At 42.6% G+C, this 13212-nt stretch overlaps 1 long non-coding RNA gene across 2 annotated transcripts; it reads right to left on the reverse strand.

Annotated features, from left to right (window-relative positions):
• Positions 1-2033: 2033 nt before the first annotated feature.
• On the reverse strand, positions 2034-4335 carry LOC141729140 (uncharacterized). 2 transcript variants are annotated; one of them, XR_012580393.1, is made up of 2 exons: positions 4127-4335; positions 2034-2964 (listed from the first exon to the last, which is right to left on the reverse strand). It is a non-coding gene; the product is annotated as an uncharacterized LOC141729140 (long non-coding RNA). The 2 variants fall into 2 exon arrangements; XR_012580395.1 differs by lacking the exon at positions 4127-4335 and adding an exon at positions 3071-3614.
• Between the last annotated feature and the right edge of the window lie 8877 nt (positions 4336-13212).

Consider the following 13212-nt stretch of genomic DNA (forward strand, 5'->3'; position numbering starts at 1 on the left):
AGGGACCTGCACTGGAGCAGTTTGTGAAGAGCTCCAGCCCATGGGAAAGACTCATGCTGCCAAAAGATCATGAAAGACTCTCTCCTGTAGGAGGGACCCCATTCTGGAGCTGGGGAAGAGTGAAAGGACTCCTCCCCCTCAAGAGGAAGGAGCAGCAGAGAGAACATGATGAACTGACCACAGTCTCGTCCCTCCGCATGGTTGGAGGTAGAAAATTTGGGAGTAAAGTTAAGCCCAGGAAGGATGAAAGAAGGGGGAATGTTTTTCAAATTTAGTTTTTATTTTCATTATCCTACTCTGATTTGATTTGTAATGTTAAATTTTTCTGCAAGTTACATCTGCTCTACTTGTGATGGTAATTGCTGAGTGGATTTCTGACTGTCCTCATCTCAACTCATGAGGTTTTTGATATATTTCTTCTTCCCTGCCCAGCTGAGGTGGGGATTGAGAGAATGGCTTTGATAGGCACTGAATTCCAACTGTAGAGATGCAGAAGTTAGTTTTTGGGAGCCTGGAACTCTGGCTTGCAGAAAGGACCATGAGCCAAGTTCTTCCACAAACACAAAAAGAAGGGAGACTTCTATGCAGTAAAGCTGGGCTGAGTATGGAAGTCTTCAAATGTAGTCTGACAATGAAGGGAATAATTTGCTTTTTTGTTTTTTCAGTAAGAGTGAAACTGAACATGAAAGCAAAGGCAGTTCAGGGAAATCCATGTGCAGAATTAAGTTCAAGGCTCATTTCAGGTAAATGAGGTAGGAGATCATGCTGGTACATGTTGGAAGTTGATTTAAAACATCTGAAAGTTTAAATGGCACCTAGTGCCTTCAGAAAATTACCTGAATCCTCAGAGCCAGGGCAGATATAAATTCTGACAATATGTATATCCAGTACCCAGAGACATCTCCTCCTGATGCAGTTTCCCCTTCACAGTATTCCCTGCCCAAATTGAGGGGGGAAAAAAATAAAAAACCAAAAATCCACTAAAGGACTGGGCCCCAGAGGGGATGCATTAGTTGGCATTATTGTCTTGGTCGTTGAGTTTCAGCAATTCAGAAGAAGCAGTGATGCCTCTCCCTACGGCTTTAATGACGTTTGCTGTCAGAGACGTGAGCCACAGCAAAGGACAGGGCTGTAACTTTATTTTAAGCCGGATAGGCTGCAGCTAAATCTCCTGAATCCCTTTCAGCTTTGGAAATGGTTTTCCCCTATCTCTGCCTTCTACCTGGTGCCTTCACATTGTTTGTGCTAAAAGGGGAATGATACTTTTAATCTCGAAAATGCCTTTGGAGCTCTGGAGTGGATCGTTTTAAAGTCAACAGTGTTTAAAGCACATTAATGAGGGTATTCACTATAAAGCAGTTTTATTTCTGTGTGTAACTGATAAACATGAATATGAGAGAATATAAGGGAAAAGAGGTGGGGAAACAGTCCTGCTTGGAAAAGCAAACAAATCATGGATCTGTGGTAAAAAGGATATCAAATTATTATAACACTAAAGCTGGCTGTGAATCTTCTGGTAGAACATATTTTTCTTTTCTTTTTTTTTTTTTTCTCTGTGGGTTTAAGTTCACAGCCCAGCACTTTGCCTGGTGTTTGGAAAATTATAGTCAGACTACAGTGTGAGAATAGCATTATCTTAGAAGTTTTTCAAAACAAAAATGGCAGCTAATGCTCATCATGCTGGCTTACTCTTGTGCAGACACAGGGTAGTGAAAAATACATGAGAGTAGTAGCAAACAGGACTGTTGCCTCCTAGCTGTCCGGTTTATCTCGGCAGTTTGAGGGGCCTGGGAGGCCCGGAGGTGGCCCGGAGGTGGCCTTGACGCAGCCCGCGTATCAAAGGACGAGAAGAGGCTTCAGTTCTTCTTTCTGGTTTTATGTTTATTAATTGTTTATCTAAAAGATGTTCTTTCAGCTCAACAGAGATCCGCACAGCAGTCAGCCATGGGCACACTCTGTCGTGCCCTCCGGGCAGCCACGTATCTTTATACCCTTTGCTACGTATACAATATTTATCATTTTTCCCCAATACCATCTATTGTTATAACTCGGTGTACTCTTAGTAATAACCAATAGAAAGGTGCCACCGTGGCCAAAGAAGATGGAGGAGAGGAGGAAGAAGGAGGAGGACAGGACACACCCCAATTCCTCCATCTTACTCCTCTAAACCCCCCTGTACATAAATCCTAAACCTTGTGTCTCACCCTCTAATTAACTAATCCCTTCACCACTCACCCGGTGAAGCCCTGTGAAGCCCTCATCCTTGTCGTCTCCTGTGTAGGGTTAAAGTCCAGCTACCAGACACTTCTGGCAACATTCCAGGACTCCCGAGACCCCCAAGCTGGTCTCGGAGGCTCAGCATCTCAGGACTGAGATATTGAGATCCGACATCTCCCCCTTCTGTTTGCCCCAAGAAAACCTCTTTTACAATCTGATTCATGGCATCTGGGACGACATGGATGAGGACTAGGAAAGCTATTACAATATAAAATCCTAAACTACTAAAACATAAAATCCTACCCTTAAAATTCTTCTCCAAATGGGAGAAATGTCAAAGAAATCCACCCTTAAAATTCCTCTCCAAATGGGAGAAATGTCAAAAAAATCTGCCAGCTGATCAATATATGATCCTTTGTCAGTTTCCCCTGTAATAGGTAAATTTATCCCATTGCCTATTGCAATTCAAGATCCCAAGGAGAAAACCCCCCAGAGTCTTTCGTTCTTATACAGAAATATTCAAGACCCCAAAGGGAAAACCCCCCAGAGTCTTTCGTTTCTCTTGTTTCTCTTCTGAGTTGTCCTTTGCAGTCTGAGTCCCGACTTTTGTCTGAGTATTCGTTTCTTCTTATATCTTGTTGAGGAAAATCGTTGCATAGTTGCAGAGTCGTTACGAAATGATGCTGTATCTCCGCTGAACCGATCTGGTATGTTGTGCACTCAGGGGTTACCTAGTTTTTGATTCAACTGACAATAGGGTTAGAACACACACAAGCCTCCCCAGGAGGGGAGAGGCTTAGGACCCCGAGGGTTTTTACCAAAGGCACCAAGTCTGGAGAGGGCCCCTCCTCACCTGAGACGTCACCGGGGGTCTGGCCCGCCCCCGCCCGCGCTCGGCGCATGCGTGCTTTCCGAGCTGCTCTGTGTCTCTCCCGAGGTAATTTTTTCCTCTCCCTTTTTATTCCGCCTCTGAATTTTCCCCCCTCGGTCTGCCCCGGACTGTCTCCTCCTCCTCCGACGCTGTGTGTGTGTGTGGCCCTATGTCGGTGTGTGCGGCCGTCCCCGCCGGCACCCGCGCCCGCCGCGACTCGCACCGGGTTTTTTTGTTTTTTTTTTTTGCGTCACAACCGCGCGCCTCTTGCGTCTCGCCGCAGCTTTCTGGGATTGCGCAATTTCCCCCATGCCGCTGCCCATGTCGGACGCCCCTTCTGCGCTGGCATGTGACTCTGCCCTCCCGGGTTCTTGCGAGTTTTGCCTGCCGCGCGCGTTTCTGCTACTTTGCCGGCCCCCGGGGCCGCTGCACCCCCCGGCCCTGAGCTTAGCAAAGCCATATCTGAACACGCGTCTCTTGTTTTTTCTTTCAGCCGCGCTCCCCGCCTGCTCCGCCGCCGCGAGAAAGCGCCTCCCCCCGGTCCCCTCTCCCCCCCCGGTCTCCCTCTGCTCCTGAGTCCTCCATGCTCTCTGGACTTTTTGGACGCTTTTTGGGAGTTTCCCGAGGTTTCTGGGTTTTGGGACCGGGTGTTTTAATAATATTTCTTGCTCTTTTTTCTCCAAGAGCACTTTTCCACTCGGCCTTTTAAGGCCAGAGCTAATAATTTTTTCCTGGAGCCTTGCTCCCCTCTCTCTTTCAGAGAGTCCCCCCCCCGGACGTCTGGTGCGTCTCGGGGTTATTTCTTCCTGGCCTTTTAAGGCCAGAGCTAATTTTTTCCGGAGTCTTGCATTGCTCCCCCCTCTTTTGAGGGCCCCCCCCCCGGACGTCTGCTGCGTCTCGGGGGTTTTCCTCTCGGCCTTTTAAGGCCAGAGCTAATTAATTTTTGTATGTTTGTGTCACACCTTATAAGGTGGACAAAATTTCCCGTTGTTCCTGGGAAGGTGTGCCTCCCATGTTCTTATTTTCAGGCTTTCTTACCAAATCTGTCGTTCAGAGCAGTCTGGACGTCTCGGTCTGTCCAGCAGATCACGAGAGGTGGACCCAGGGCGCCTTCTGGTTCCAGTCCGGGCTGTTCTGCTACGAATTCTCTTCGGCAGAAACTGAGAGATGGAATTCTCAGTGACTGCTGTTTTTTTGCAGTCTCTGCTGGCTTTTTTTCTTCTTCTCTCTCTTTTTCTTCAGGGCTTTGAAGGTGGTGGTGGTCCCCCCGAAAGGTTGTGGTGGTCAGAGCTCACCCAGTGGAAGCCAAATGTCCGGTTTATCTTCCCCCGAAAGGTTGTGGTGGTTCTGGCCCACCCAGGGACGCCAAGTGTCCGGTTTATCTCGGCAGTTTGAGGGGCCTGGGAGGCCCGGAGGTGGCCCGGAGGTGGCCTTGACGCAGCCCGCGTATCAAAGGACGAGAAGAGGCTTCAGTTCTTCTTTCTGGTTTTATGTTTATTAATTGTTTATCTAAAAGATGTTCTTTCAGCTCAACAGAGATCCGCACAGCAGTCAGCCATGGGCACACTCTGTCGTGCCCTCCGGGGCAGGCACCTATCTTTATACCCTTTGCTACGTATACAATATTTATCATTTTTCCCCAATACCATCTATTGTTATAACTCGGTGTACTCTTAGTAATAACCAATAGAAAGGTGCCACCGTGGCCAAAGAAGATGGAGGAGAGGAGGAAGAAGGAGGAGGACAGGACACACCCCAATTCCTCCATCTTACTCCTCTAAACCCCCCTGTACATAAATCCTAAACCTTGTGTCTCACCCTCTAATTAACTAATCCCTTCACCACTCACCCGGTGAAGCCCTGTGAAGCCCTCATCCTTGTCGTCTCCTGTGTAGGGTTAAAGTCCAGCTACCAGACACTTCTGGCAACATTCCAGGACTCCCGAGACCCCCAAGCTGGTCTCGGAGGCTCAGCATCTCAGGACTGAGATATTGAGATCCGACACCTAGCAGGCAGAAAAATTAAAAAAGACAACTTTAAGACTGTTTAAAAATTAAGATAAAAGCAGACAGGTTGGTTCTGAGGCCCCAGCCATCCCTTTTTCACAGCTCTCCAGATCAATATAAGGTTTTGATGAGATAGCCACAAAGAGGTGAACTGGATACCACCTTCATTTCTTTACATGGAAAAGGCAAAACTTGCAATCAACCTCACACAAAAAAATTATACTAAAAAATATTTACCAAATAAACCTTGAGGGCATCAGGAACAAGATGTACTTACCAAATAACCCCAGCAGCACGATGTCCTGGTGTCACTGAACACAACACTCCTTTTGCTATTGACTGCAATGCGATCCTGAGCTCTCTTGTTACCATTTTAACCACACTTTTGGTGTGCTTTTGGTGACTTTGGAGAATCACTGAAATGTTACAGTAAGGTGCAGAGTGAATCCTTGTCTGTATGCCCTGCAAAAAATAAAAAGAAAAAGGAAATATTTTGACAAAGAATAACTATTCTGCGTCAGCTCTCCAAACTAAAAAGAAAAACAGTTTAAGTTCAAGGGGTTGGGGAAACCATTTTATGTGGGGAGAAAAAAAAAAGCCACACAAAGAAAAAAGAATCACGAACTATTTCTCCCAGACAAATTCTCATGTTTGATTAAATCTATTTCTGACGTACAAGAGGATGAAATATATCAAGCCTAGGAAATAAATGTGTGAGCAACTTTCAAGAGTAATCAGGATTTACAATGACCTTTTATTCTAGGCAAGCAATGGCAAGCGCTATGATGGATACAGAGAAAAGATTACTGAGAAACAAGGAAATTTGCATCCAGGACCAGCAGGAGCAAAAAAGGCACTGAATTGTGCTCGCTTTACACAGAGGGTTACCGTGCCATGTTATTGCAGACAAATGAAGGGCTTGCATTAAAAATGCATAATTTAATCAAGAGAAAAACTACTAATCAGATTGAAATATGCAGACATGATATTGTTTTTTTAATATTAGTGTTATTAAATTCCGCTATAGTTTCTCACAGAATCACCCAAATGTAAATTAAAATAAGGGGAAACGGTTAACAAAATTACAGGCCCAGATCAAACATTGCTGCTCATTCGCAAGCATCCCGCTGACTTGTGATATTGGGGATGGCATGAAAGGCTTAGTATAAAATACAACATGCACTGATCTAATAGTACTTTTCCCAGTCAGAGCAGCTTGAAGTGCACACTGATGCAGTTGTTGGCTTGAGTTGAACGGCAGCTGAGGGTCGATGCCAGCATCTCTGCCTTGGCCAAACACAGAACTGCCACGTCCATGTGCCATAGCCTGAGCACGGCTGCAGGGCTGCCAGCTCCACCCAAAGTCAGCCTGTGCTGTAAGGAACAGCAGGAACTTATTCCCTGGACAAAATCAATTAATCTAGAATTAACACTTGCGTCAAGAAAAAGGGCTGAACATTCCTCTAATTTAACATATTAAGAAGCATTAAAAGTATCCCCCATTTGTGCATCACATATGATGCAAGAGCCACTGCCTCTGCTCAGCATCTGTCAAACCCAAGGCTCTTTCTCCAGTGCTGCTGAAGTACAAGTTTCCAAATCACCCATTTCACATGAGGGTGAAACAGCTGGGCAGGAGCCAGCTGTTCACCTGCCAAGGGAAATAGCACCTTGCAGTTAAAGCTAGGAAAATGCTCCAAGCCCCTTTTCTCATTTGAACATTTCTGATGTGGCAAACCTCAGCAGAGAGATGTGCTTGAAAACTCCACCAAGAAATTAGGAGCTCATGTTTTTGTCTACACACCTGCTTTACAGTCCTTCAGTAACAGCAAGGCAGTCACCCTGTAACACCATTCTTCAGCAAATGAAGAATTATTAATATTAACTTGGTTTATAAGGGTGGCTCCACTGTCTCAAGGATGGTACAAACACCAGGAAAATTACACTTACAATTATTTTCCCCTTGTCAGTTAGAATATAAACACTGTAGAATAGAGAATCTGGAGCTTTTGTTTGCACAGCACCTTGGAATCATAAGGTCCTAATCTTGTACATCTGAACATCAAGTGGCTCACCAAGCCACTTCCCACCATTTACCTGCTGTCCTGGTTAATCAGGGAGGCCCCAGCTGAGAGGAGGTAAACAAATAAGACACCAACAGGTCTGTCAGCCAGACCTCAGTGCTGGGGAAGTTTACACACATGGTTTGAGCACCATCACACAGCACAGACAGGACAACCAGGGGATCTGGCCCAGCCAGCACAGGGTTAAAAGAGGCAGCATGATCTCCTTTTGTGACCAGGCCACCCGACTAGTGGATGAGGGAAAAGCTTTGGATGTTGTCTGCCTGGACTTCAAGTAAAACCTTGGACATGGCTTCCCACAGCATTCTCCTGGCTGGTCATGGCTTGGACAGGGGTGCTGTTTGCTAGGTCTGTGATCATCAATAGTCTTGGAGATCTTTTTCAAACTTAATGATTCCATTCTAAAACAGGTACTGAGCATTTAACATTGATTCCCAGTGACACATTATTTGACATCCACCTATGAGAGAAAGGGAATATGCACAGCAGGAGAACAAGGAAAATTAAACAGCATGTGTGACCAGTAATACACAAAACTGCTCATTTTGCAAATATAGCTGTAGACTCTTTTAGACTGAAAGCTGATATGTCAGTCTCACTTCCTACTTATTTTTCAATTTATGTATTACACCATTTGAATGTTTCTGACACTACTTGCACCAGGGGATAAATAAAGCTTAGCTAGATTCCCTTTTCTTCCCTATTTTTGCCAGCTGCTACCCCCCCGATCTCAGGTCCTGCACAAACATAACACCATAGCACAGCACACACATGGCCATCAGCAGCATCAGATAACGGCCAGGAAGCTGCTGCTGCTCTCGATTCCCTGCTGTGTTACATCAGTGCTAATGAGGAGTAAATAATAGTAATAAATCAGCTTTCTGCAGTTGACACTAAGGTGTTCAATATTCACAGAAGCCACTGGCAACTCAGAGATGGTTTCCAGAGGCCCCTGCCTAGCAAACAGTGCAATACTGCAAGCACCATTTATTCTGGAAGAGCCAGCTACCATGTTCTGTGGTATAAACTTCAAAGCAGCCCATCCTGCCACATTAGGAAATCCTTTACAGGCAGCAAAGAGGAGACTCCTCAAGGGTTACAGCCTGTCTCATGCAGCATTTTCCTGGTCTTGACCTCCCCTCTCTAACCACAGAAAGGCTGCAGCAGAGCCCTTCTGGCTCATCAGTTGGGTCAAGAGCTTGCAGATGCCGATAAACCTTGGGGGGCCCATGGGTGTGCCCCAGCTCAAAGGGCTACATTAAGCCAAGCCACCATGTGATTAGAGCTAGCTCAGGGAACCCTCCGAGCTGCAATCCCACCTTAGGTTTGCTTCCTACCATAGCAGCCTATTCAGAGCAGCATTACCTTCCAAAGTGCTGGAGCACTAGGGTAGCTATAGATCTAATGGTTTCAGGAACTCACGTCTTAAGAGAGGAACTCACTTGCCGCGGCAAAAAGTCTAAATATGGACCACACTGGACAAATTCAGACCAGCCTTTTTTGTTTATTAGTACATCAGCCTCGGAACATTGTTAGATGTTAACAGCATGCTGGCCTAAAGGAAAATGTTCCCCAAGGTGGGGTAAAACGGAATGACATAAAACCATCTCAGTTTAGATTTCAACCAATCACACCAAAGCAAGACATATTGACAAGCTTTCCATCCAATCTTATAAAACATACGTAAGAGTAGTTAAAACAAAGACTGGTTCATAAAAGACAAAGAACAGAACTCTATTCACAGTAACCTTCTAAAGATATACATTAAATAAACTTGTTGCCATCCTAAAGCCACATCTACAGAGTCCTATTGTTATTTGTCACGTCTACTACTTGGGAAACTTTTCTGCTGTAACAGAATCTTAGGGCCACATCCTGAGGCCTAAATACTCTTTTTTGACCATTTCCTAAAAACCCTCTAACTTTATGGATTCCCACATTTCCTTTTCTCTGTTTGACTCAGAATCTTTCATTTTTTTGTCGCTTACTACTTGCGTTTCATAGCTCTACTGTAAAATTTCTGCTTATCATCTCTTGGAGACTTATCTGCACTAAAGCACTGCTACATTACGGCACAGCAACTTAATGCTGTGATGGTCTCATTCTTGAAAGAGATATGAATCATGTTTGGTAACAGTTATAAGTCATTGTTCGAAAAACTCTGGTCGATTCTAAGGCCTTAACTCAAAACTTTTGTTCATTTTTTTTACTTTCATCTACTGCTTTCGTGAGATTCTGAACACTCTCTGTGCTTCTATTTCTTAAATCTCTTGCTTGTATGACGAAAACTTCACGGACTGTTCGGTTCATCATTCGCTGAACACAACAAAGTACACAAGGTACTACTATACATATCAGTATTAGAACACTTAGTACATAAAGACTTATCTTGCAAAGTTGCCTTAGCCAAGGTGCGAAGCTCCATTTTTGAAACAAATCATCTAACTAGGAACTTCCATCTTTTTTAATTTGGGCTGTCAGATCTTTCAATTTTTGAATGCTTTTGTGAATGGATTCAGAATGGTCAGACAAATTCATACAACACAATCTTTTGAATTCTTCACAACTATGCCTTTGTGCCAGTAAAAGAAAATCAATGGCTGCTCTGTTTTGAAGAGTAGCGTGTCTAATACTATCAACATCGGTCAACATATCACTGATTGCAGAGGATGTGGCATTAGCTTGTTTGCTCAGCCAACATCTAACTCTATCTAATTGTCTCAATGCCACTGCTGAGGCCAATTGGGGTAAAAATATACCTGCTGAAACTCTTCTGGCGGCATTCCAAGGCATAAAATCACTCTGACAGTTCTCATCATAATGAGGAACAGCTCTTGTTCTCCTTTGTTTCTTTTTCATCACTGTTTTGGCAGTGGGGGCAATTATGGTGAGCATACCAATGCTACAAGGACTACCTTCAAGGTGAGCTGGAATACTTTGCCAAGCTCTGTCTCTGCAAATGAACTAATACCCTTTCGGCAATTGCCGTGGATATTGATCTGTCTCCGGAAACACATCTCAACTATTTGAAACATTACACCAAAAACTCAAATTTTTATATGCAAAATAATGAGGAGTAACACTAAACTTTGGGGGATCACCTCTTCGCCAGGCACGAGCTATAAAAGTAAAACAAAAATCTATGGTCAAAGAACTAAGGATTTCTAATTTTTGAGGTTCAGATGTTGCCCTGAGAAGTTTTTTGGACTAAATGTTCTAATTGAAAGAAGGATTATTTCTATTGTCAATTCCACTTGGCTTACTATTGTATTGTTTTTTGACTAAAGGCAACTCTTTCACTGGCACACTAACCAAACAGGTTGAAAAAGGCTTTTCTGGTTCTGAATTTGATAGACATATAGTATCTGATCTAGCAGCCTTGGCTAAGGTCACTTAAACATTTGTTTTCGGTTGATCTACAGGAAAATCTGCACGACAAAAAACAATTAAAATCAAGCAAGACAAATATACTATTTGAACATGCTCTATCTCTTTCATGAACTGAGTCTTGGAAGAATTTTTTCTACACAAAATCTCTAATTTAAACTTTCGCCAAAAATTAAGACTTTTGAACAAACATTCAGCATTCAATTAGTATACTCATAAACAACATTGACACAAATTCAGAGTTCATGGGTTCTACTGATGTATAAAGAACGTCAGGCACAAGAGATGTCAAGCGAGACCCGGGATCTTTCGATTCGGTTCACGTCTGCGTACTTGCTTCTTCGGTTCTGGGCTCGACTGCAGGTTCTGAAGTACGATATGGTTTGACGTTTTTGGCAGGAACCCACTTGATTCCAGCACCTGTGGAGACAGAAGCATACCCTTTGCCCCACGTTATTAATTGAAACGGACCTTCCATCTGTCTAGAGTCAGGGTTTTTAATTAAAACAGGAGGATGTTCTTTTAATTTTGCCTGTTTATTATTTGAAAAGTGTCTAAAAATTGGTGGATCTGGCTCCGTACTTGAACTGTTTAGAAAATTAAAAACATACAGAGCCTTGTTCAGTCTCATCTGTGGGGTGACCTCCGTTCTTCTTCTCTGTTGATTTAATATGTGTTTTAGTGTTTGATGTGTTTTTTCAATGATTGCTTGGCTTGTGGGAGAGTGGGGAATACTAAAAATGTGTCGAACACTTTATTTATTTAAAAATGTGGTTAATTTTTGAGATATGTATGCGGGACTATTGTCAGTTTTTACTTCTTGGGGTACACTTAATGAAGTAAAAGTTTGCAGGAAATGATGACAGGCATGATTGCTGGTTTTACTTGTGTGAAGGGAAGCAAAAACTGCACTAGAGAATGTATCTACGGAAACATGAATATTTTTAAATTTACTAAAAGAAGGATATTTAGTAACATCTGTTTGCTACAACTGTAGGTTTTGTAAGTTTTGGGGGTTGATTGCTCTTGTAGAAACAGGAGGTTGTACTAATTGACAGTCAGGGCAAGTATGAATGATAGCTTTAGCTTGACTTTTAGTAATTTGGAACATTCTCACAAGTGCTTGGGTATTTTGGTGGAAAAAGGCATGACTCAATTTTGCTTGTTCAAAAATGTTTGGCAATGTGTTAGAAATGACTATTGTCAGCTTGTCTGCTCTTGCGTTTCTTTTTACTAAAAATTTAGGAAGTGAAGAATGTGCTCTAATATGAGAAACAAAATATGGGTTAGTTCTATATTGTAAAGTTGTAAAAAGACATAAAAGCTAACGATGTAAAGTTTCATTGCTAACATCTTTTAAAATTGAACTTTCTATTCTTCTAACTACATTAGTAACATAAGCAGAATCTGTGACTAAATTAAAAGGCTGAGGAAAAAGTTGAAATGTTCGAACTACTGCGGCAAGCTCAACGATTTGAGGGGATCTCTCTACTGTTTGTATATCAGATTTTTAAACATTAGTTTTTTGATTAAACTAAGTTACAACAGACTTGTGGCTTTTGCTAGAGCTATCAGTGAAGAGAGTCACAGCATTTAAAGGTTTTTCACTTAATTTAGGTTTTTCTCTGAAACTCAATTTTGTTTGCAGTAGCTTGTGAGCTGGATAGTGTATGGAATACACACTTGGGAAACTCAAAAATGTATATTGTAGATCATCAGAATTTTGCATTGCCCAATTGAAGTAATCTTTTTTCAATGGCAAATAGATAACTGAAAATTCCTGACTTGCTAAAGTTAACAATTTGGTTCTAGTTTTGATTATTATGTATGCAATTATTTCTAGAACTGTGAAAATGGTTTTTGGAAACTTGTAGGGAGGAAAAACTCATTCTATTATTAACAAAGGATCTTGCTCTGTGGCGTCTCACTGGAAAATGAGACTACAAAGCTGCATCTTCTCTTTTAAAATTGCAAGAAAAAAAGGGTTTTTAGGAACGCAGCGATGAGTTTGTTTTTGTTGAAGAGTTTCTGTGATCTTGTCGAGAGCAGCACAAGCTTCAGGGGTTAAAGTTCTTGGTGAAGTAAGGTCGTTACTTCTTCTCAGTAAATTGAAGAGTGGATTCAGTTCATCATTGGTGATTCTTAACATCGGTCTGACTTAGTTTATTTCTCTTAGAAGTTGTTGTAACTCTTGTAGGTTGTTGACTCTGGTTCGGATCTGAATTTTTTGTGGTGTTATTGTCGTCTTAGTCATTTTTCATCTCAGGTACTTCTAAGGTGAAACTTCTTGAATTTTTGTTGTAGAGATTTCAAGTTTAGCTTTTTGAATTTCAGCAACAACACAGTCTCGAGTTTCTTCTATCTCTTCTTGTGTAGAGGTTGTGATGAGAAGATTATCTATGTAGTGTAGAATTATGGATCTTGGAAACTTCTGCCGGGCAGGATGTAAGGCTTGGGCAACGAAATGTTGACAAATTACAGGCGAATTTTTCATTCTTTGCGGGAGCGATTTCTAATGGTATCTTCGAACGGGTTCACTTCGGTTGATGACGGGAACTGAAAAGGCAAATTTTGGAGCGTCATTAGGGTGAAGTGGAATATGGAAGAAACAGTTTTTTAAATCAATTATAACGAGAGGCTAATGCTT

Source organism: Zonotrichia albicollis, chromosome 5, assembly GCF_047830755.1.
Source record: "Zonotrichia albicollis isolate bZonAlb1 chromosome 5, bZonAlb1.hap1, whole genome shotgun sequence".
Taxonomy (NCBI): Eukaryota; Metazoa; Chordata; class Aves; order Passeriformes; family Passerellidae; genus Zonotrichia; species Zonotrichia albicollis.